Raw genomic sequence first — 5000 nt, 5'->3', positions numbered from 1 at the left:
TAGTTAGCAGGCTAGAGTCTCGTTCGTTATCGGAATTAACCAGACAAATCGCTCCACCAACTAAGAACGGCCATGCACCACCACCCACCGAATCAAGAAAGAGCTATCAATCTGTCAATCCTTCCGGTGTCCGGGCCTGGTGAGGTTTCCCGTGTTGAGTCAAATTAAGCCGCAGGCTCCACTCCTGGTGGTGCCCTTCCGTCAATTCCTTTAAGTTTCAGCTTTGCAACCATACTTCCCCCGGAACCCAAAAGCTTTGGTTTCCCGGAGGCTGCCCGCCGAGTCATCGGAGGAACTGCGGCGGATCGCTGGCTGGCATCGTTTATGGTTAGAACTAGGGCGGTATCTGATCGCCTTCGAACCTCTAACTTTCGTTCTTGATTAATGAAAACATACTTGGCAAATGCTTTCGCTTCTGTTCGTCTTGCGACGATCCAAGAATTTCACCTCTAACGTCGCAATACGAATGCCCCCGCCTGTCCCTATTAATCATTACCTCGGGTTCCGAAAACCAACAAAATAGAACCGAGGTCCTATTCCATTATTCCATGCACACAGTATTCAGGCGGGCTTGCCTGCTTTAAGCACTCTAATTTGTTCAAAGTAAACGTGCCGGCCCACCGAGACACTCAATAAAGAGCACCCTGGTAGGATTTCAACGGGGTCCGCCTCGGGACGCACGAGCACGCACGAGGCGGTCGCACGCCTTCGGCTCGCCCCACCGGCAGGACGTCCCACGATACATGCCAGTTAAACACCGACGGGCGGTGAACCAACAGCGTGGGACACAAATCCAACTACGAGCTTTTTAACCGCAACAACTTTAATATACGCTATTGGAGCTGGAATTACCGCGGCTGCTGGCACCAGACTTGCCCTCCAATAGATACTCGTTAAAGGATTTAAAGTGTACTCATTCCGATTACGGGGCCTCGGATGAGTCCCGTATCGTTATTTTTCGTCACTACCTCCCCGTGCCGGGAGTGGGTAATTTGCGCGCCTGCTGCCTTCCTTGGATGTGGTAGCCGTTTCTCAGGCTCCCTCTCCGGAATCGAACCCTGATTCCCCGTTACCCGTTACAACCATGGTAGGCGCAGAACCTACCATCGACAGTTGATAAGGCAGACATTTGAAAGATGCGTCGCCGGTACGAGGACCGTGCGATCAGCCCAAAGTTATTCAGAGTCACCAAGGCAAACGGACCGGACGAGCCGACCGATTGGTTTTGATCTAATAAAAGCGTCCCTTCCATCTCTGGTCGGGACTCTGTTTGCATGTATTAGCTCTAGAATTACCACAGTTATCCAAGTAACGTGGGTACGATCTAAGGAACCATAACTGATTTAATGAGCCATTCGCGGTTTCACCTTAATGCGGCTTGTACTGAGACATGCATGGCTTAATCTTTGAGACAAGCATATGACTACTGGCAGGATCAACCAGGGAGCTGCGCCAACTAGAGCTGAGCAGCCGGCCGCCCGGGAGTGTGTCCCGGGGGCCCGCGCGAACACGCAAGCGTCCGCTCAATCATTCTGCAAACAGGAGGAGGCTGAGCTCCCCTGCACAATACACCTCGAAACCCTCTCAGGTCCCGGCGGCGCGCAGCGCCGTCCCAAGTACTTGGTCGGGTTCGAGAGAGGCGCAATCGCCCGGAGTTAGGCGAGTAGACGCTTTCGGTGCGACCACCCGTGCTCCCAACTGAGCTTGCCGCTGCCGACAGAGGCCCGGGAGCGTGCTGTCGTGGCATTGCCGGCGGGAGACAACACGCGCCACCTACGGTGACCGGCAGCTCCAACGCCAGCGCCACAGAAGGACAAAAGCCCCACTTGGGTGCCGAAGCGAACTCTCCCAGCACAGCGCACGCGCCAACACATCCGCACAGCTGCGATACAAACCACCAGCGAGAACCGCTGGGGCGACCGAGCAGCAGACGGCGTCGCGGCGCCGAGCGCCGGGCGGCGGCGCATCCTCAACGCACACAGTCCTCAATCGGACCAGCACACTGAAGATGTCCACCGCGCTTCGCACCGGGCCCGCGAGGACCTACTTTGGCCGCACGGCGCCGCGCGCAGGGTGCGCCGGCGCGCAGCTGCGACGCCTGCCGCGTCCGTCGGCCGGCGCGCCTGCCACTGGCCGCCCCCACCAGCCGGCTGTAGCGCGTGCGCCCACGCACCGCGCGGCCAGCACGCCGGGAGGCGCCCCCTCACCGGCCGGGGACGGTCCCACCCAGCCACCACCGCGTATCGCTTCACACCCAGATGCCGTTCAGTTTCATCGGCATGGTGGGTATCGCTGGAACAACCGGTTAGTACCTCAACCTATCGTCGCCATCACCGATTCACCCCTAGCGAGAACAACCGCACCACAACGGGTTACCATTTCTTCATTTGCGTAACTTCACCAGAAAACGTAGGCGTCCATCGCCATTAGCAACTTCAACGATTATTGCATGCCTGTGTCAGGTGTCACGCCACACTACGTCTGCCCACATACACGCAACAAAATGTGCACGCCTAGACAATACGTGGAAGGTGGCCCCCGTACGTATGCGATGTCCATTGCTCGAACGACTGTCAACCGGCCTCTGTAGCATGTCGCAGATATGGAACGCGGTGCACCATGCTATCACGGTGTTTGAGGAGAGACGACTAGGTCCGAATACATCAACACACAGCTCATGCTGATCGCCATCCACGGCGTCCGTTCCTCCCACACGTCTCTATGGCGTACCACACTGCAATCCAGCTCTCATAGGGAGACGACACGTAGCTGCGTGCACAATATTTGCACTGTATGGTCCGCCGTTTTTGGGCGCAGTCGTTGTACGGTCACACATGTGCCACGATGTATCATTCAGTACATAAGGACGAATGTGCAGTACAGATTGTGGTTCACGCGTACGACATCAGCGGACAGTTGACACAGGCCGCACCACAACGTAGCCTGCGTACGTCGCATGCGAAGGGCATTGAACATGCAAACTTGTCACCAACCAGCTTGCGAAGGCAGGGGGCAAGGTGGGGACGTGGGGACGTGGGGAGGGGTGGGGGGGGGGGGGGCGGCATGTACGTCCTGCTGCCATCCACATTACAGTGTACAGCAGGAGCATGTGGAAAGTCAGCAAGACTTGCAAGGTGTTTAACATGAAGCGATACACAGGGGAGCGGGCAGTGCGAGTAGCGAACTATATTGCGAGGGTTGCGGGTGGGCAACACTACACTAATTGAACGAGTCGTATAACAATTACAGAGCAGGTTTAGGCGACAACGTGGGTTACGTTAGCGGACAACGTGGGTTACGTTAGCGGACAACGTGGGTTACGTTAAGGCACAACATGGGTTACGTTAAGGCACAACATGGGTTACGTTAAGGCACAACATGGGTTACGTTAGGGCACAACATGGGTTAGGTTAGGGGACAACATGGGTTAGGTTAGGGGACAACATGGGTTAGGTTAGGGGACAACATGGGTTAGGTTAGGGCACAACATGGGTTAGGTTAGGGCACAACATGGGTTAGGTTAGGGCACAACATGGGTTAGGTTAGGGCACAACATGGGTTAGGTTAAGGCACAACATGGGTTAGGTTAAGGCACAACATGGGTTAGGTTAAGGCACAACATGGGTTAGGTTAAGGCACAACATGGGTTAGGTTAAGGTACAACATGGGTTAGGTTAAGGTACAACATGGGTTAGGTTAAGGTACAACATGGGTTAGGTTAAGGTACAACATGGGTTAGGTTAAGGTACAACATGGGTTAGGTTAAGGTACAACATGGGTTAGGTTAAGGTACAACATGGGTTAGGTTAAGGTACAACATGGGTTAGGTTAAGGTACAACATGGGTTAGGTTAAGGTACAACATAGGTTAGGTTAAGGTACAACATAGGTTAGGTTAAGGTACAACATAGGTTAGGTTAAGGTACAACATAGGTTAGGTTAAGGTACAACATAGGTTAGGTTAAGGTACAACATAGGTTAGGTTAAGGTACAACATAGGTTAGGTTAAGGTACAACATAGGTTAGGTTAAGGTACAACATAGGTTAGGTTAAGGTACAACATAGGTTAGGTTAAGGTACAACATAGGTTAGGTTAGGTTAGGTTACACGTTGTTGTAAGGAAAGGTGTAGGGGGGGGGGGCGGGGGCGGCAGGTTCCTTGATAGTGATTATAGTAAGTGAATGCTTGTGACATGATCAGATTTGTCACGTCAGGATGCACCTTTGGCTTATTAGAGGCGGCGCTCCAATTCTATGCTTGTGTGAGACCTGTGTCTTTGACTCATGTCATTGTTTGTGCGCTGTGACAGGAGGTACTATTGTGATGTTGGGTGCACCGTTGTATAGGACATGTGTGGGTGTTGGTGCCTGGTCTGCGCAATGGTGGATGTCGAAAGGCTGGGATATTGTATTTTCCGCATGGACCTCCTGGTCTGGTTGTGATAGTGTGGATTGTGTAATGTGGCGGAGAAGATGCACTGGATGTTGTTCCATGCTGGTGCTTACATATTGTATGTGCGCCCGTTAGAAGCAGAGAGTGGTGCGTGATCAGAGTGTCTGGCTGACGTGTGGTTCCCATTGTGGGCAGACTCTTTCAGCATGTATACGGACAGTTGTGTATATTTGCTGTAGTTTGATGGCTCTGCATTGATTACTAATCAGCGCCGTGTGTACGGGTAATCTGGTTCCAGTCCAAAATGTTCCATCTGTGTACATTAGTGACAAAGACTCTCCCCATGCAGTGGGGCTCGGTCTGTTATAGCTCTTCCGCGTAATATATTTGCCCCACGTTTTTGCGACTGCGAGTGCGAGTGCAACGCGCATGGGGACCGACATGCTGATGGCTCGGTATCGGACGCCGTACAGTGAGCAACGCGATCGCGTCTCTCGCTCGTAAGTGGTACAGGTCGCGGCTCATGTATAGGGACAGCGGGAATGTCGCATATTGGAAATAACTCTTCATGAAACGCAAGTTATAGGGGTGGATTGCACTTTACGAGTG

General features: G+C 53.3%; 1 non-coding gene across 1 annotated transcript in view; it reads right to left on the bottom strand.

Moving 5' to 3' along the window:
- The window catches only part of LOC124732114, a 1909-nt gene extending 463 nt beyond the window's left edge, over nucleotides 1-1446 (bottom strand). Inside the window, exon 1 of the ribosomal RNA XR_007008553.1 lies at nucleotides 1-1446. This exon is cut by the window's left edge and continues 463 nt beyond it. This is a non-coding gene — a ribosomal RNA (small subunit ribosomal RNA).
- Between the last annotated feature and the right edge of the window lie 3554 nt (nucleotides 1447-5000).

This window comes from Schistocerca piceifrons, unplaced genomic scaffold (assembly GCF_021461385.2).
Source record: "Schistocerca piceifrons isolate TAMUIC-IGC-003096 unplaced genomic scaffold, iqSchPice1.1 HiC_scaffold_1318, whole genome shotgun sequence".
Taxonomy (NCBI): domain Eukaryota; kingdom Metazoa; phylum Arthropoda; class Insecta; order Orthoptera; family Acrididae; genus Schistocerca; species Schistocerca piceifrons.
Note: the sequence above shows the minus strand (reverse complement) of the source record. Positions and strands in the feature narration are given on the sequence as shown.